We start from the raw sequence: 20137 nt of genomic DNA, 5'->3' as shown, positions 1-20137 counted from the left end.
TCTCCCCCCGCAGGGCCCCGGCCTCGCGGTCCGGTCCTCAGCCCCCGGCCCAGACCCGGAGCACGCCGCTCCCGATCTGATTGAACATGGCTCCACCGCCCAGGCCGGTGGGCCCCGAACAGTCTAACCAGTCCCTTTCAGGCCTCAATGCACGGCCGGAGCGGTCACAGGGCGAGGACTCCGGTCTGGGGGGCAAGCGGCAAGGGGAGCCACGCGCAGGCCCTACCTGGAAGATGGCGGTTCCGGCCGAAAGGAAGGAGGCGGGGCTGCAGCGCGCGCCTTACAAGGGCCTACGGGCTGCCCGCGGCACTGCCTGAAAGAAACGCCAGCCGAAAGCAACTCTTCCGGGAAAAGGGATCTTCTCAGAGAACAAGGGGAACCCTTAGAATATTTTTCTTTTTTGTAAAAAAGAGGCAATAGACCTACACAAGCTGACACTTGGATCTTTCCAGACAGCCCGGAAAGGGGCCTTCAAGGACGTCAAACAGGGCGCCGACGTCCTACGCGTGCCGACGTTCGCCTTTACGTTGAGCTTACGCCGGAAGTGGGCGTGTATTGGCGTCTCCGGGCGCCGGGGAGAGGCTGGTCTAACGGAGTTTAAGCCTTTTGCGGGGCTCCTAGCAGTCGTATGTTTGTTTGCAGAAATGATTACGTGAGCACAGAGGGCAGATTACAATGAGGAAAGCATATTATCCAGTTTGTGTCTTTCAAAAGTTCTTTTTCCTCTATGAGTCACGGCATAACCACGTTCTTGCTGGTAGGTGCGTAAATGTTACATCCATTTTGGGAAGCGCTTTGTCAGAATGAAGTAAAACCGCACATTTTCAAATACTGTATCCTGGCATTCTGCTTCTAAGTTTGTATCTTACAGAACCTTTGACATGTAGGCAAGAATGCGTAACAGCACTGAGTAGAAGCAAAAGATTAGAAACCTCCCCTGGTGAGAACAGATACATGAATGGGATGCTCATATGAGGGAATATTGTATGCCAGTAAATCAGTACTAAACCCAGAAATATGAGGCCAGAAGAGGAAGATGTAGAATGTATATAGCCTGACAATTTATATACATACGATCTTAAAACATGTAACGCTACCGTATGTTGCTTAGGTATATATGCATATGTATTGGAAGTACTCAAGAAATAAAAGGGGGTAAAAATCGAACTTGGATTTTTCCTACGTCCAGTAGGAAAAGAACTGGAAAGTAGTACAAGAAAGGGTTTTGTGGGCGCCTGGGTGGCCCAGTTGGTTAAGCATCCGACTTGGCTCAGGTCACGATCTTGTGGTTAGTGGGTTCCAGGCCCCGCGTTGGGCTCTGTGCTGACCGCTCAGAGCCTGGAGCCTGCTTGGGATTCTGTGTCTCCCTCTCTCTGCTCCTCCCCCACTGATAACTCTGTCTGTCTCTCTCAGATTCTGTGTGTGTGTGTCTGTCCCTCACCCGCTCACACTCTATCTCTCTCTCTCAAAAATAAATAAGCATTAAAAAAAAAAAAAGGATTCGATAAAGACTGTCTCCTGATTCCTTAAGTTCTTGAGCAAGTGAGCTCAAGGCAAGAAACTACAGACAGAATGTATAAATTCAAAATTTTGAAGCCTATGCAGTTTTTAAAAATTACAAAGTCCAGATGCATCGGGGTTGTAAGTCAAATTTCAAAATCAGCGGAATAACATTATTTAAATTCAAGCAGGTTAAGATTTTTGTTGCTTAGATTATTTTTAGAAAAAAAAATCATAAAAATAATACAATCATGAGAAAAGGACCAGACAGATTCCGCTATTGGGACATTCTACAAAATATCTGCCCAGCATTCCTCAAACCGTCAAGCTCGTAAAAGACAAGGGTAGTCTGAAAGACTGCCACGGCATAAGGAGACATGATAATTACATGTGATGTGGTTTCTGGGATCTTAACAGAAAAGTAATATTAGGTAAAAATTAAGGAAGTCTGAATAAACTATGGCCTTCAGTTAACAACGCTGTACAAAATTTGGCACACCTGGTGGCTCGGCTGAGCATCCGACTCTTGATTTTGGCTCAGGTCATGATCCCAGGGTCATGGGATCAAGCCCCATGTTGGGCTCCACACTCAGTGTGGAGCCTGCTTAAGATTCTCTCTCCCTGCCCCTCTCCCCTGCCCACGCTGTCTCTCCCTCTCTGTCTCTCCAAAATAAACAAAAAGCCCTCCCCCCCCCCAAAACTCAACAATGTACAAAACTGGTCCACTACCTTCACTGTAACTATTATACCCTCCTTTGGTCTCTATATTCTTCTTTACCCAGCTTCATTTTTAGTAGTTCATTGTTACAGTCACTCTATCTCAACTAACTCAAATCAGTCTTCCATATCACTCTCCTAAAAAATGTACCACCTTGGATAAATGCAACCTGTTTTCTTCAACACACAGAGTGGTTTTTGTTGTTGTCGTTGTTTTGTTTTTTAGAGAGAAAGAGGGCATGGTGAGCGAGGGGCAGAGAGGGGGAGGGAGAGAGAATCCCACGCACTGAGAGTGTGGAGCCACAAGTGGAGCTTGAACTCACCCGATGTGGGACTCAAACTCATGAACCGGGAGATCATGACCTGAGCCTAAGTCAGATGCTTAACTGACGAGCCACCCCGGTGGCTCATAGAGTGTTTTTTATTTATTTATTTTTTTTAATTTTTTTTTCAACGTTTATTTATTTTTGGGACAGAGAGAGACAGAGCATGAACGGGGGAGGCACAGAGAGAGAGGGAGACACAGAATCAGAAGCAGGCTCCAGGCTCTGAGCCATCAGCCCAGAGCCTGACGCGGGGCTCGAACTCACGGACCGCGAGATCGTGACCTGGCTGAAGTCGGACGCCTAACCGACTGCGCCACCCAGGCGCCCCATAGAGTGTTTTTTAAATTAAGGTATGTTACATAAAAATCAAGATTTCTGGCTCCTCTTAAATCAGAGGATGTGACAACATAGGATTGGCACTGTTGGTGGCAGCAGTCCAGTGGCCACCCCCTTGAGACTGGATATATATTCTTGAGTTTCATGTCCACTCAGCCTGCTTCAGGTTCACTTGTCTTGGCCCCTGTAGGCATTTGAGCTTTAAGCCTGTGCCACAAGTTCATGGTCAACAGCTCTCAAGTGGTGCCTAACATCCCCACTGCAGTTCAGCTAATTTACGTACCTACTCTCTGTGAAGATTATTTCATGTTTTTTTTCTTCAGTAACCAAATCTTCCGTCCCTTTCGAAACTTCACCCTTTTTCAGCTGACAGTTGCTTCATGTTTATCAATGTACAAACACGCTTCGGTCTTTCCCCTCTCCTTCCGGGCCCTACTTGACCTCATCTTCCCTTCTATGTTCTTCCATCAAGCTCCTTAGAAAAGAATCATGTGAAATTACTGTTTTTGTACATCAGAAACTGTCAGAGTTCAGCAGTGTCCTATGATTTAACCTAATACGTGATCATTATGATCTCTTCCTTACATCCCATTCTGTTTCCAGTTTGATCTGACTTTTGCCCCAATCATGCTCTTCAGACTGCTTCCACGTTGCCAAGACCAAAAGGTAGTCTATGTCCGTGGTTTTCTTAATCTCTGAGAAGCTTTGGCCACTCCCTCCTTGAAACACTACCCTTTCTGACCAATCCACCGCCTGCTTTGCTGGTTTTCTTTTTCTCCCTGTCCTCTAAAAGGCTTCTTCAGGATTTGGAACTGGTTCCCTTCTCTTCTCTTTCTACACCCTCTTCTTGGGGAAATCCACGTATACCTATAATTTTAAATTTCGTCTCTATCCTGCTTACTACCACATTTATTTCTTTTAAATTCAAGACTCTTCTCAAAACTGTTCAGCCTGACATCTCTTCTTGGATACATTTTGGCATCTCAAAGTTAATGTGTCCAAAATAAAACTTACCTTTCCACCCCCAAACCTGTTTTCAGTGCAGTGTTTCCCATGTCAGTAAGTGGCATAAGCCAGAAACCTCAGTTTCATTTTTAAGTTTTCCTCCCCCCCACCCCATATCCCATCCATCAGCATATTTTTTTCCAGTAATACCTGTAAAATATATCTCCCGATGGCCTAACTCCTCCCATCTCCACCACCACCACTGGAATCTCTCCCCCAGACTAGCAATGGCCCCATTAAGGTCACTTTTTTCTCTCTTGCTTCTGCTCTGTCCATTTTCTACATAGCAGCCAGAATGATCTTTTAGAAATGTGAACTCAATTGTGTCATAACCTTGCTTAAAGTCCTCCAAAGGCTTTCTGTTGCTCTTAGAATAAAATCTATACTCCTTACCTTGGTTTACAAGGTCCTGTATAAACCAGTTCTGGGTTATCTTCTCAGGGTCACTTGGTTTCCCCGCCCCAGCTCATTTGTAGCCTTCTGTGGTTCCCTAACCCGGACCACGGCTTTCTAGCCTCGGGTTTTATGCACACTCTTCCCCTTTGCCTTTCCCATGGCTCATTCTTTCTCATCTTTTTTGCTTCCTAAGCATTAGCATCTGCATAGTTAGGAATTTAGTAAGGTGTTTAAATTATAGAACAAATCCAGATGCTGTGACCAAAGTATTGGCAGTTACTGTGCTTCTGTTTTAGATAACTCTTTAAAAATCTTTTTTAGGGGCGCCTGGGTGGCGCAGTCGGTTAAGCGTCTGACTTCAGCCAGGTCACGATCTCGCGGTCCGTGAGTTCGAGCCCCGCGTCGGGCTCTGGGCTGATGGCTCGGAGCCTGGAGCCTGTTTCCGATTCTGTGTCTCCCTCTCTTTCTGCCCCTCCCCCGTTCATGCTCTGTCTCTCTCTGTCCCAAAAATAAATAAACGTTGAAAAAAAAATTTAAAAAAAAAATCTTTTTTAGAGATTTTAAAGATTTTTGTCATAGGAAAATATAATTGGAAGGTGGCAGTTGTTTTTTAGCATAGTTTTTTACGTCACTCATCAGTTGGTCCAGGCTAAGTGTAACCAGAATCATATTACTTTTAGCCTAAGAAAATCATAATTAAGAAGATAAAAATAATAGTACAACAAATCCAGAATTAATGTGTTCTTGGTGTGGCCCACCATTTTAGACTTTGCATATTGTTCTTGACTATCTTGAATAATAAATAATTGAACCCCAGTATAATGTACGTATATGTGTGTATACACATATGGACACATAGGTATATATGTGTTGTATACATCAGAGAGAGTGAGAGATTTTTTTTTAAAATACATACACTAAAATGCACACATCTAAGTGTATACGTGGATGGTTTTTGACTAATTTTTATAACTTTACAACCAGTATTTACGACAAAGGTATAGACCATTGCCATCCCTGTGGAAAATTCCCTGATGATCCTTTCCAGCTACCCCTCCTCCCCACCACAACCATCTGATATCCTGATTTCTACAATTATAGAGTAGTTTTGCCTATTCTGAAATTTCACATAAATGGCGCCCTACAGTCTGCACTCTTACTTATCTTCTTTTGTTCAGCTCAGTGTTTTCAAGATTGCATCACGTCATCTGAACCAATAGTGCAATTTCTTTTTCATTACTAAGTAGTATTCCGCCGTGTGAATATACTACAAATTATGTAGGCATTCTTTTCTAGAGGGAAAGTGGGATGTTTGCAATTTTTTGATACTATGAATAAAACTGTCGTCAACATTTTGTGAATATGTTTTAATGTCTTTGGGGGAAATACCTAGATTTAACGTTGCTTGACCGTAAGGTGGGTGTATCTCTAACTTCATAAAAAATTGCCAAATGGTTTTTCCAAGTGAACCCCATTTTATTTATTTAGCATATTCCTCCAAAGAATGTAAGGCATTTATTTCTACTGCAGGCTTTTAAAATCGGTTTGTGTCACTAGCTCTGTCATACACATCTGAAAAACAAAGTGGTTTCCTGAGTCTCTAACAGTCAATTTGTCTCTACTTTGAGATCATTAATGTAAAGAATAAGAAAAGCGTTGAAACTTAAAAAGAAATGTGCAGTAATTGAATGTGGAAAGAAGGAAAACTCGAAAGTCATTCAATATTTATTAGCATCCAGATTAAGTCAGGTGCTGTGCTGAGTGATGAGACTATAAACATGAATAAAACATGACCCTTGCCCTCAAGGACTCCACAGAGAGTTTGGTGGAAGAAAAAGGTGAGTGTGTTCCAATATTCTAAGTGGTCTAGGAGAGGACACTGAACACGAGCAGTGCAGGCATTATGTGGATGACACTGTGTGTGTACATTAGAGGGGGGAGTGGATGAGAGCCGAGCCCCCGGACAAGAAGGAAGCCTCACGGAGGAGGTTGGACTTGAGGAAACAGTAACGCTTTGACCATAGAACAAGTAGTAAGGGTATTTTAGGTAGAGGGTATTTTAACTTTTTTTTTTTTTTTAAGTTTATTGGTCTTGAGAGAGGGGAGAGAGAGAGAGAGAGAGAGAAAGAATGCAAGTAGGTGAGGGGCAGAGAGAGAGGGAGAGAGAGAATCCCAAGCAGGCTCTGCCACCAGCACGGAGCCCGACCTGGGGCTTGAACTCACAAACCGTGAGACTAAGACCTGAGACGAAATCAAGAATTGGACGCTTAACGGACTGAGCCACCCAGGCGCCCCGAGGTATTTTAACTTTTGTAAAAGCACAGTTGTTTTGAATAACAACTTTCAAAACTCGGGGCAACGAAGGTCATCCAACAGCTTTAGAAAATGAGGTCAACAAATGAACAGGAACATGACTTATTAAAATGAGGGAAGTCAGTTGTGCACCAGCCTTGAACAAAAATACTAAACAAAACCCATAATTTTTGGTCATTAAGCTAAAGTCATAAGCCAAAGCTATGTCCACTTTCATGTTTTCTTCTGTGAAGGAATTTTAATAAAGCTCGTGTAGGTTTTGTTGTATTTCGGTTTTCAGAAGACACTGGCAGTTTCACTGCAGCAGGAAAACTTTTTCCAAGCTAGGAGGAAGCCTCGATCCACGTTCTGTGTGAGGCTGTGGTTGGGAAGTCCGCGTGAGTCTCAGTCGACTCCCTCTGATGTGCCCTTTGTCTTGGTAGGTTGGCAGGAGAACAATTTCAAACGAGAACTGACTAGGAAATTCTGGGGTAGAGAGCATATAATGAGAATCCTTGTCTCCAGGGAAATGTCAGTAATGATAACTGAAGTCATGGGAACTGAAATACTATGAATAATGGAGAAATGTATAGTGAAGAATAATTATGTAAAAGAATCATTTTTTTCCCCGTAAAAATTTTCATTTGGGATCCTGAGAAGCGAGGGGAAGGGGGAGGTGGAAATGAACAAGATAAAATCTATTTTTTTTTTTTTTTACAATTATCTATGATTTTATTTGGTTGGAACAGTCTTTCTCAAACTTGAAGGTACAGAGGAATTACCTACAATGATTATGGAATATATAGCTTCCCAAAGATTCTGAGTCAGTTGGTATCAGTTGTGCATAAACTGGGACCAATAATCTATATTTTAATAGTTCTCTACATGATTATGATAGAAGTATAGAAATATGATTTCTATGGTATAAATAAAGGAATAATAATAATATAATAAATGTAGAAATATGGTAAAATAAAGGACAAATTATAACTTTGAACCAATTGATAAAGTATAACTTCCAAAATATTTTACAAAAATATGGAACGCTTCACGAATTTGCGTGTCATCCTTGCGCAGCGGCCATGCTAATCTTCTCTGTATCGTTCCAATTTTAGTATATGTGCTGCCGAAGCGAGCACAAAATCTATTTTTTAATCAAGGAGGCAAAGATGGCACTGTTCCAGAATTTTTCCACCTGCAAACAGTGAAGTATTCCCAGGCTTGTGACCATGTGATTGGACATTCTGATCGAGTCTCAGCCCTCTAACCCAGGTCTTCATTGTCTGTCTCCAGATGTTTCTGTTCCCAAATCCTGTGTTTGCTCCAGCTTCCAAAATACCTTCAACTACCTTAGACTTTAAGGCCGGTGCAACATGAGGAAGAAGCTAGTCAAATACCAGAAGTGTTCAGACAGGAAGAGTGTTGCAGTGAGAGTAGGAGAAGCCGTTGCAGTGATTTAGGGAAGCCTAGTTACCTTTAGACAGTCAAGTACAATTTGGAAAAGTGGGAAAAGATACGATGTAGAGTTTTGTAGTAGGTAGGAAACATCTAGTGGACCGTTGAACTTGTAATAAATTCCAGGAGACTCATCAGTTGGGGTCAACAGTCCTTGCTCTTAATGATTATGTTAGTTGTTTTGTTTTTTTCCTAGGTAATTCGATCACTTGGAGCTGTGCACATCTCTTCCTGGCAAACTTAGTAACAAAGGAAGAGGTTCGTGCTCTGTTCCCACATACTTGCCTCATAATGATTTAGAAATGAGGGCTGACAAATTTCAAGTCTGTTGTTAGCTCGGATTGATTGATTGATTGATTGATTGATTGATTATGGCTACCTGGACCTGAGTTGAGATGTTTCTGAGGCCAATTCCAGGCTAACTGAAAAGTAAAGATTATTAATGTCCGGTGGGGGCTTATGGGGGGGGGGAGACCTCTTATACCTTATTCTTCTCACTTCTGGCTTAGGTAATTAGTATAAGAGAAGTAGTTTTACTGCTAGAGGAAAAGGTTTGCCCAGACTTGGAAACAGGTTAGATGGTAGTGTGGGGCATGGCTTATCATGGTGGGCAGTCTGCAAGAGGGTCCCTAAATCAAAGCTGGAAAGAAGGTATCTTTTTCCACTGTGGAGGAAAAACATGAGTTTTGGAGCCCGACACACTAGATTCTACGTTCTGTCACTTCCTAAAGCCTGTTTCTTTGTCCTTAAAGTGGAAGCACAGATACTTGTTGAAGAGAATCTCAGACTTATAAGCCCACCTGGGATAATGAATGTAGAACATCTTTTCCATTTTGTACAGCACTGGCACCTGGGAGGCCCAAAGCATGTCCTCTCCCTTGCTCTCCTTTGGAGTCTGGTCTGTGGGCCCCTGGGTGTCTCTGGGACCTTTGTAAGGGATGTGTGAGGTCAAAATTATTTTCAGAATAGTGTTAAAACGTTATTTGCCTTTTTTACTGCATTGCCATTTCTCTGGTGATGCAAAAGCTATAATGGGAAAAACAACCTAGTGCTTTACCACGAATCAAGGCAGTGGCACTGGCCGTTATTGTACTTTTCGCCACCATGCACTCTTAAGATAAAAACATAAAAGCAGTTCACTTAATAATAGGTGTGATGAGGGCAGTAAAAATCATTAATTTTATTTGATCTCCATATCTGAGTACACATCTTTTAAATAAACTGTGTGACCAAATGGGAACTGTGGATAAGACATTTGTGCTATGTAATCAGTACAATGATTGTCTGGAGGAAAAGCACCTGTTCTGTTGTTTGAGTTGCAAGCTGAACTAACACCACCTTTCCCATTGAATACTATTTTTACTTGAAAGAACAGACAAACTAGGGTTATTCGGAGTTGAGTATTTGGCTGACATCTTCTGATAGGCTAAACCAGACTACTGCTACTTCAAGGGAAACAACCGATGGGTAGCCTATGAACATTTGAGCTTTTAAGTAAAAGTTACAGTTTGGAAAACTTGTATCCACCACTGTGAGCCTGACAGCTTCCTACAACTGAGATACTTTTCTGTTAAGATCATTGGTGATATGAACAAATGCAGTTTGTTTTATATAGTTAAATGTTTCCACATTTGGATTACCTGCATAACTGAGTGAACCATATTTTCAAATGATCAGTACATGATGTTACAAAGTAAGAAATGGGAAAAGATCATTTGAAGTGTAAGATAGGCCAATGGAATTAAAAAACTTTTTTTTAATGTTTGTTTATTTCTGAGAGAGAGAGAGAGAGAGAGCATGAGCAGGGGAGGGGCAGAGAGAGAGGGAGGCACAGAATCCGAAGCAGGCTCCAGGCTCTGAGCTGTCAGCACAGAGCCCCACGCAGGGCTCAAACTCATGAACTGCTAGATCATGACCTGAGCCGAAGTCGGAAGCTCAACCAACTGAGCCACCAGGCACTCCTACGTGGGCCAATAGGATTTAATGTACCAGTATGAAAATGTCACTGATACTATTTAGATTTCACGTTGCAACTACTCTTTTAAAAAAAATCTGTCACTGTGGAGTGTTGGTGTGGTATCAAATAAGATTAGCCACAATTACCTGAAAAAGTTATTAAAATACTGCTGCCTTTTCTAGCATACCTGTGTGAGACGGTTTTCTTCATATACTTCAACCAAATGCATATGGCAATAGATCCAATGCGGAGACAGATGAGTGTCCAGTTGTTTTCGACCGAGCTAGACCTTACGGATGTCACAAAAAGGTAAGACGGGGTGCCTGGGTGGCGCAGTCGGTTAAGCGTCCGACTTCAGCCAGGTCACGATCTCGCGGTCCGTGAGTTCAAGCCCCGCGTCGGGCTCTGGGCTGATGGCTCGGAGCCTGGAGCCTGTTTCCGATTCTGTGTCTCCCTCTCTCTCTGCCCCTCCCCCGTTCATGCTCTGTCTCTCTCTGTCCCAAAAATAAAATAAAAAAAAGTTGAAAAAAAAAATTAAAAAAAAAAAAAAAAAAGGTAAGACAATGCCACACTTCTCACCAAACGGTGCAGCAAAAAAGAAATGCAGTGAAAAAGAATTTATTTTGGAAGACACAGTCACTTGTCATAAAAATATTTATGTGACCATGTATGAGGTTTCTATTATTATTATGTTTATTTTTATATAAGTGAATGAATATTTCTAGAAAGTCTTCATTTTGATGTCTGATAAATATTGATAGATGAAAATCCACATAAATGAAAGTTCAGTGATTTTTAAGAGGTAAGGGGGTCCTGGGATCAAAAAGCTTACGAACACTGTCCTAGTCCCCTACTTCTGCTACCGCTGCATGTGCTCTGATCCCCAGAGGAGAGCCAGAGCTGTCCCTGCAAATTCTGGAAGTAATCCCTATTTGTCGCAAACTTTGACTGTTACACTATTAGGGTGAGTTCCACGTCAAAATATGCATGTTCCCACGGTAATCTTGCCCTTGCAAAGTTACTCAGAAACATGGGCACGTGGGATTATTTTCCATTTTGCCCTGTGGATTCTGAACAAGCTTTGGTACAATTTTGCTGACTTGCCTTGAGCTGACGGCCTGCAATTGTTAATTTATCCTGTAACTAAACTGATTTTGCTTCGCTGTTACCCTGTCATGTCCTTAGATTTCCAGTGCAACTGCTGATTAAGTCAAGCAGGTCAAATTTTGTGGGACAGATAGGGGACTGGCACTCTGTTGTGCCTGTTAAAATTAAACTTGGAAACACTTTAAAAAGAAACCCACAAAAGTGTTCTCAAAACAGCCATTCTGGTTGTCAAATGAAATAGGGGAGCAATTAGGCCTCTGTCCTGTGATAGATTCAAAATTTTCTGCTGACTGGCAGTGTCCTGTTTCTACCTCCGAACTATTCTGCAGGTACTTGGCTGTACTCCGACGGGATAAGAAGATTCTGCGGTTGAAGTATTTTAACTACAGTCCTTGCTGACAAAAGACTAAAACCTTTTTAGCCATTAGAAAAATTACTCTGGCTACAGTTTCATATATGCCCGGAATTATTGAAATAAACTCTTTTTTTTTTTTTGGAAAACTGACAATAACTTTAACCATTATAATGAACCACAATGACATCAAAATATTTCTGCAAAATAATTGATACAAATGCTTTTAAAGGTTTTAGCGCTGGGACTTATATAAGCTGAAGCGTAAAATTACATGAAGAACCTTCGTCAGATAGCAGTTTCATGTTGCTAATTTGCACTCAGCTTTCATATTGTATAGACGCGATCCCAGTGCTATCTATTCAGACTAGTTTTTAGATATCTGTGGTGCTTCAAGCTAGGTTTCGGTGGTCTTTGAAAGCTGGTTTATGTGCGTGAAATTGGACAAGATTGAATTGAAATAATTTGCTAGAATTCTACTTAATTTTAGTTGATCTGAGAGAAGATACTTGAAACTGGGGAGAGGTAGTGGTCTGGTGACTTTCACACGGTGAATTTCAGAAAACTGTAAGCTTCATAAAGGTAAGGACTTTGTCACTCTAGGCCTATCGCTTTGTATCCAGTGCTTAGCATACCGTATAGTAAAGGCTCAAAAATATTTGGAAACCGAGATGGAAAATACGGGGAAAAAGGGAGCAGCAAGCTGACCCCACTGAATCAGTGTTAATAGGGGTAATTTTAATAGCATGAATGGAGTTTGAAGAAAATGATCATTCACAGTAGCAGCATCTTTTGTAACAGAATGATTTGATATTTAGGATCCATTTGAGATGGACAATTAATCCAACTTAGTCTGCTGCCCAGCTGACGGGTTTCCTCAAGCAGTGCTCGGGGCATTCGTTCATTCAGTCATTCATGGAACATACATTCATTGGGCACCTACTACATGGCAGAATGCTAGAGATACAGGGGATTAAAACAGATAAAAATCCCTATCCTCTCAAAGTTTACATTCTAGTGGGGGAAAGACAGTAAATGGTACACTATTTACACTATTGTGTTACAATGTGTATATTCTGACAGATGGAGACAAGTGCCATAGAGAAAAAAAATATCAAGCAGGAAAGAGGAAATGAGATATCACAGTTTCAAATAGAGTGATCAGGGGGGCACCAGGGTGGCTCAGTCGGTTAAGCTTCCGACTTCGGCTCAGGTCATGATCTCGCACTCCGTGGGTCCAAGCCCCACATCGGGCTCTGTGCTGACAGCTCGGAGACTGGAGCCGGCTGCGGATTCTGTGTCTCCCTCTCTCTCTGCCTCTCCCCCACTCACGTTCTGTCTCTGTTTCTCAAAAATGAATACATGTTAAAAATAAAATAGAGTGATCAGGGATACCTGGGTGGCTCAGTAGGTTGAGCATCTGACTCTTGATTTCAGCTCAGATCATGATCCCAGGGTGAGTGCGGAGCCTGCCGAAGATTCTGTCTCTCTTCTTCTGGCCCACTTGCTCCCTCTCAGAAAGAGAAGGAAGGAAGGAAGGAAGGGAGGGACGGAGGGAGGAAGGAAGGAAAGAAAAGAAAGAGAAAGAAAGAAAGAAAGAAAGAAAGAAAGAAAGAAAGAAAGAAAGAAAAAGAAAAAGAAAGAAAGAAATGTTATTGACATAAATTGACTTGGAATATTATATAGTTTCAGGGGGACAACATAATGATTCAGTATTTGTACATGTTGTGAAATGATCACCCCAATAAGTCTAGTTAGCATCCATCACCATGTAGTTAAAAAGATTTTGAAACACAGGACACTGAACTGAGAAACTCCTATGATTGTATGTAGTACAAAGCACACCTTGCTGCACTTGACAGTTGACGGGACGCTGGGAGGGAAACAAGCCCGCAAATGCCAGAGCCTCACATTCGCTCACCCTCAGTAGTACGCGCTCCTTTCTCCGTTCTCATTCTCTGCACAAGACAGAAATAAGACAACCGACAGAAATTACGGAGTCCTTCCTTTATAAAATTCTCTGTGGTGTGACATATTTATTCATTGATCTTTTTTTAATTTAAAAAATTTTTATTTTTAGGAGAAAGAGAGCGAGAGAGAGAGAGAGAGAGAGAACATGAGCAGGGGAGGGGCAGAGAGAGAGGGAGACACAGAATCCGAAGCAGGCTGCAGGCTCCGAGCTGTCGGCACAGAGCCGGACGCTGGGCTTGAACCCATGGACCATGGGATCATAATCTGAGCCGAAGTCCGATGCTCAACCGACGGACCCACCCAGGCGCCCCTATTCCTTAATCTTTTACTAAGCATTTCATTATGTGCCTGCTTGATACTGGGGCCCATTCCTAAAGAGGGGAACAAAGCCCATGTCTTTTGGGAAATTATGTATTTTCCAGGGAGACAATACTGAACTAGTCATTGGGAGATCATTTAAGAATTATTTTTATATGTGCCACGAAGGACCAGCTGAGACTATGAGAACATCAAGGGCACGATCCTTATCTGGGAGATCAGGAAAGACCTGCTGGAGTAGGTGACAGACAGTATTGGCACATGTGCTCAACACGTTTTGATTTGTGTTGATTTATATGATTATATCTCTACCCTTGAGAAGTATACGTTTCACCATAGGATACAAAAGTGAGTAATCATTTTGGCTCAGTAGTGTATGGTCTAGGAAAAAGACTCACAAATTTCTGTGGCTACATAGATTTTTAAGAAGAATTATTAACTGAATTTTTCAGTTTAATAATGTTATTCTAGCTTGTCAGTTGTTTTTTATTGTTTGTTGGTATGTTTGACAAGTCATAAAATGTATACACCTTCCTGTCTCTTGTGTGTGTGTGGAGGTGTATTTGATCACGTTTAGAATAAAATACAGAACCACAAACTAAATTTTCTGGTTCAATAGCAGACACACTATACTTTCTGAGGCGCTTTCTACAAAAAGTAGGTACAAAATAAAATTTTGTTCGATTTTTAAATGAACGTGTAATGTACAAAAGTAACAATCTGAAATCCTAAGTCCTACATACATTGGTGAGCTCCTTGCCGCCTTTTCTTTTCTTTTTTTTTTTTTTAAGTTTTATAGATTTATGTATTAATATTTGACCTTGAAAACATACACAGAACTATAGCTTCTCTTCAAGTCTTTTGAATTTGAGGTTGGATGGATTGTTTAGAGTGGTCTTTATAACTTTTATTTGGGGGTGGACTAAAGGTTTTACCCAATTCTCCCTATTGATATCCCCTAGGCCAGACCACACTTACTTACATGCTTTTTTGGCTACAGGCGCTAGAATCCTTATTTATTTATTTACTTACTTACTTACTTGCTTATTTAAAAAGTTTATTTATTTTGAGAGAGGGAGAGAGAGTGCACTCACAAGTGGGGGAAAGGCAGAGAGAGAGAGAGTGCGCGCAAGAATCACAAGCAGGCTCCACGCTGTCGATGCAGAGCCTGATGTGGGGCTCAGACTCATGAACCATGAGATCGTGACCTGAGCTGAAACCAAGAGCCAGATGCTTAACCCCCTGAGACCCCCAGGTGCCCACAGAATCCCAATTCAAGTGAGGTTAGAAAGAAAAGTCAGTTTCCCAACAATAAAGGATTGTTTGCTCCACTTTTTCTGAGTATCAACCTCATTCTTCTCTCTCGTTGCAAGCATTCTTTCAACACATGAGAGAAACTTGACCTCTGATAGCTCCTGAGCTTTGCAGCTGACCAAGTTGGCCACCTGCAGAGAAACCACCTCAACTCTCTGGGCCCTAGGTCCAAGACCAGTGGGAAAACCCTCTCTGGGCCACAAGGTCTAGACACAGCAACTGTGATAGGAGGAGGAGAGATGTGTGTGTGTGACGTTGTGTCATAACTGGAGATCCTGAGAGAACAATTTGGGTAGGATGACGGGAAATTGTTCTCAGAAGAAGGAGGCAATTCTGAGAAAAGAATTACATGTGAGCCTACCATGGTATTATTGGAAAGAAGTGTCAGAGAATGGGACTAAACGATGAATAAGGAACCAATGTTGGACATTTTATGTGAGGGAAAGGGAGAAAAGAAGGTCAGGAGATTTCCCTGAGAAAGCAAGGAAACATGAGAAACTTTAGCCAAGACGAAGTGGGACATAACCAAAACATTGACAGATGTTACACCCCATTTACTTTCAAACACTTCAGTAAAAAACAAATAGATGAAACAGAAATGGCAAGATGTTAATATTAAAACTGGGCAATGAGTATATAGATGTTTTCTAAAAAGTGGCTCTCGGGGTGCCTGGGAGGCTCAGTCTAAGCATCCGACTTTGGCTCAGGTCATGATCTCACAGGTTCATGAGTTCGAGCCCCACGTTGGGTTCTGTGCTGATGGCTCAGAGCCTGGAGCCTGCTTCCAAATCTGTGTCTCCCTCTCTCTCTGCCCCTCCCCCACTCGCATTCTGTCTCTCTCAAAAACAAATATTAAAGTAAAGTTTTGTCTGTTAAGTCTGATATTTGGGCTTCCTCAAGAACTATTAACTTTTTTCTTCCTATGAATGGTTCTTTCTTTCACATGTGACTTTGTAATCTTTTCATTGAAAACTTAATATCTTGAATATTCTCATGTGGCAACTTTGGAAATCACTTTTTCCCTCTCTCTCCATGACGTGTTGTTGCTGTTTGTTGTAGTTGTTGTTGCTTGTTTTTTAAATGGCTTTTCTGAACTAATTTTCAAAGTATATTCTTTGTCATGTGTGGTCACTTAAGTTTCTGTTCCATTAGTTTACTAGTCAGCTAGTGGTCAGGCAGAGAGTTCTTTTAATCCCTGGAGTAAAAAAAAAAAAGCCCCCTAAAAACTCTCTCCAGTCTTTTCAGATGGGCTCTGTGTTGTGGCACTCCTCGATACTTGGCCGGGCCATTTACTTCCTGCTTGCATGGAGCTTGAAGGTCAGCCAATGAGAAGATCTTTGAATCTTCTCGGGTCTTTTCTGAGCATCTATCCAGCCCAGGCACGCATGGAGTCTTCTAGTTCTCTGGATTAAATGGGAGCTTCTCAAAGCCCTTATTCCCTGCAATATGCCCTTCTCCAGCCTCTTTCTTCCCAGTATTTTGGCTTTTCTGTTGCTTGCCCTAATTGTTACCCTTTGCCACAGATGGCAGCCGCTTATACATTTGCAAATGTCACCCAGGAAACTGCCTTGGAGCTGACGCGTGTGAAACAAAGGCAAGTCCTTGAGCAGATCCTTCAAGGAGCTTACGGGGAGCTTCAGGGAGCTACTTAGGTCAAAACGTGGATCCACCATTCTTTGAGGTGAGATAAGATTGGTTCTGGTCCCTCCGGTACCAGTAACCTGCACCAGGAAAATGGACTTCTGTCTTCAAGTCTGTAGCTGCGTTGGGGATGGTAACAAGGTAAGTCAAAATGCTCTCTTACCAAAATTCAGCTGGCTTTTTTTTTTTTTCCAGTGAGCTTTATTCTGGTTGCTGAAAGTTTCTTTTATTAGATTCTAGAGTTCTGAAAAACTTCATCGTGACAATTCTTGCCAGCTTGTTCACTGCTTTTATGAAGGGATGAAGGTTTGGAGTTGTCTACTCTGCTGTTTTCAGAGACGTCTGTCCTGTGGAGAGAATGGGTGACACGGGTGTGGTATTCCTGATTCCAACGAAAGGACAGCATCTGGTCCAGATCCCTTCCGACTTATCTGGGAGTCTTGAGAGTTGGATGGCTGAGGAGATTTGTGGCCGAGCCCTGGAAATCATTGACCTGCCCCTTCTGTGGGGTCTACTCTGAGGAACCCTATTCCATAACGTGCGCACCTTCTGTCCAAGGCGCCTGGGCTCCTCGGTGATGCAGACTGACAGGCTTTTCATCCACTCCGGGTGCTTTCAGTTCTCCCAGAATAAGTAAGGCCAGGAAAACCTGGTAGCAGGACGTTTGGCGGACCTTTTCAGAGAGTTGGACTCTGGAGTCGAGCACTGAGCATGGGCCTTAGGTCCCATGCAGGTTTCTGTGTGACCGTGACAGAAAACCGGAAAAGACTCATCTCTTCCTTTTACCTGCACTGTTTTGAAGACCTCTGCTTGACATCTTGCAAACAACTTATGCCTCCCCTGCCTTCAGCATTTGGTGAGAAAGCACCAGACGGGCTATTCATTTCTCGCCAGCCTCTTGACATTTCTCAGATACGCAAGATCCGGATCAACACGGCCCTTGGGAGGGTGGCTGAGACGAAGGTGCTCACGCCTGCGCCAAGCCCGTGCTGCTGTATGCTCGGATTTTATGTGAATGTGAACTTGGGTTCACTAACCACCACCGACTGTCTCATATCCTCTGAGACACGTGAGGTGTCAGAAGGGTATGTCTGCTCGAGTCCGGTAGAGACTCCTGAGACATTCCTCTCCGCCGCTGGCGTCCTGGCTTCTCCACTTCACTTCTGGCCGCAACGATTAGAAGATGGAAATGGGAGGGAGGTAGAAATGGGATATAGGTGCTTGCTTGGCATCTGCCCATTGTCAAGGAACATTCCCTGTGTCTTCAGAGCTCAGATTTAGTGTTGGGAGCCTCACAGGAGGATGTGAAGTTGTGTTATCCGAACCCAGGGCTGTTCTCCACATGCACCGAAAGTTACAGAAGGTGAGCATCTTCCTGGCTTGACCTAAAAGTCAACTCATTTTATGATGCCTCTGATGGTTTCCATCTCTTCACATTAAAAAAAAATATGTCTACCTCAGGGCCTTTGCATCAACCCTCTATTCTAGGATTCTAGGGTTAAGAATGTGAAGATCTGTCCCAAGGGAGCCACAGATATTCCACTTTGGCCACAGTCACCCCAAGAAGACATGTAAACTCTGTCCAAAGTAAAGAGCAAATGGGAGAAAACTGTTGACTCCTATAGGCCCAAGATCTTTTGTTATTACAGGTGTTTATAAAGTTGAGAATACTGGGTTTTTTTTTCTCCTGATAAGGAAGGCTTGTGATAAAAATTGCTAAAAGAAGTCATTAACTTTATTTTTTAATGTTTATTTTTTTTTAGAGAGAGAGAGAGAGCAGGGGAGGGGCAGAGAGAGAGAGGGAGACAGAGAATCCGAAGCAGGCTCCAGGCTCTGAGCTGTCAGCACAGAGCCCGACGCAGGGCTGGAACCCACAAACCGTGAGATCATGACCTGAGCTGAAGTCGGACGCCCAACCGATTGAGCCACCCAGGCGCCCCAAGAAGTCACTAATTTAATGACTGGCTTACCTCCAACTGCTAGGTTTTGCTTAGGTTGAGCCACAACAAACCAAAGAGGTGGCATTACAAGTGTCCTTTTGTTTCCTCTTACATGTTTCTGAGAGGACGGAGCCGTGAATTGCTGCTTTAGAAGGAAACCAAGAGCTAGCCTGTGGACAGTATCCAGGAGGAATCTGTGTAAAATGCCAATGAAAATACTCCCAGTCAAAACATGAGGTGTGTGGGTGAGCTGCGAACAAAGAAGACGTCATCACATTGAAGGCTCAACGTGCCAAGCGAGAAAGATGACCAATAGGCAGATGAAGCACCCAACTGCACAGGCTAAAGGCGGACTCCGAAACAGAAGGCTTTCAAAGGGAAAGGATTTGCAAAGACAAGCAGGAAGTCAGATTTCAGAAAGATCTGCTCCCCCAGTAGAGAACCTGGTAAGCATTTGATTCAAGAAACCATAAAGTTATCAAGGTTTCCAAGTTTATATCCATGTGTTAATGCTGGCAACAGACAACTTCCTCACGTGACGTTATAGTCACAAAGACCAAGTCATAGTCTCAGATGCCAACATAACAAGATCAGGAGCGGAATTGCTCTTGTTTGGAAACCAGGTTTATGGGATGTTCACTATTTTAAGAGCTTGGAGACCCAAGCCAGTTAGGGTGGTCCTGTTATTTTTAATTTAGCTCAGAATGCAAAGTGCTTTACTTTTTTCCGTACTGCCGTCTCTGAAGTGCTCAGTCGTGTTGGGAGTAGAGTCATGTATCAGTGTTGGCTTCCTGCTTCCCTCTTTTGGTCAAGTTCCTGCCATTAAGATGTGGATTTGATAGCAGGGTTGGCCTGTGGTGGTGGTGGTGATTGTTGTTTTTAAATTCAGTATCATTGGGGCGCCTGGGTGGCGCAGTCGGTTAAGCGTCCGACTTCAGCCAGGTCACGATCTCGCGGTCCGTGAGTTCGAGCCCCGCGTCAGGCTCTGGGCGGATGGCTCGGAGCCTGGAGCCTGTTTCCGATTCTGTGTCTCCCTCTCTCTCTGCCCCTCCCCCGTTCATGCTCTGTCTCTCTCTGTCCCAAAAATAAAATTAAAAAAAAAAAAAATAAATTCAGTATCATTAATTGTTTGTGTGTCCTTTGACTTATTTGTACAGGAGTAACTAGTGTTGTTTTCATAGAAGATCCTTTTAACGGTTATCAAAAATGCAGTCACATCATATGGAGTCTAAAACTCTGCTTTTTTGGGGGGATTTTGTTCAGCCCGTAGCCTTATAATTGCCTTTCATGTTCAGAGGTATTTTACTTCCTTTATCAGATCTGTTGGGATCGAGAACTGAGAAATTAATCTACTCTACCAGGTCACCCTGAAGTAACTATGACTGTAAGGGTCCCCATGTTAGACTGTTCCTGGCCTGCAAGTGACAAGCTCAAAATATGTATAAGGGGAGGATCTCATAAGCCATAGAGCAGACACCAGGCAACTTTTCCTGGGAGGAATTTACGGATA

The 20137-nt window shown here is 42.8% G+C and overlaps 1 long non-coding RNA gene and 1 other non-coding gene across 2 annotated transcripts; one reads left to right on the top strand and one right to left on the bottom strand.

Moving 5' to 3' along the window:
- Window positions 1-573: 573 nt before the first annotated feature.
- Window positions 574-19510, top strand: LOC124511139 (uncharacterized). The gene is made up of 5 exons (XR_006961829.1): window positions 574-761; window positions 10167-10293; window positions 16606-16828; window positions 16921-18050; window positions 18753-19510. It is a non-coding gene; the product is annotated as an uncharacterized LOC124511139 (long non-coding RNA).
- Window positions 7605-7711, bottom strand: LOC124522972 (U6 spliceosomal RNA). Its single transcript, XR_006964884.1, has one exon. It is a non-coding gene; the product is annotated as a U6 spliceosomal RNA (small nuclear RNA).
- Window positions 19511-20137: the final 627 nt, after the last annotated feature.

This window comes from Lynx rufus, unplaced genomic scaffold (assembly GCF_022079265.1).
Source record: "Lynx rufus isolate CCGP_SWC_20201006 ecotype Redwood Valley unplaced genomic scaffold, mLynRuf1.p SCAF_1, whole genome shotgun sequence".
Classification (NCBI taxonomy): Eukaryota; Metazoa; Chordata; class Mammalia; order Carnivora; family Felidae; genus Lynx; species Lynx rufus.
Note: the sequence above shows the minus strand (reverse complement) of the source record. Positions and strands in the feature narration are given on the sequence as shown.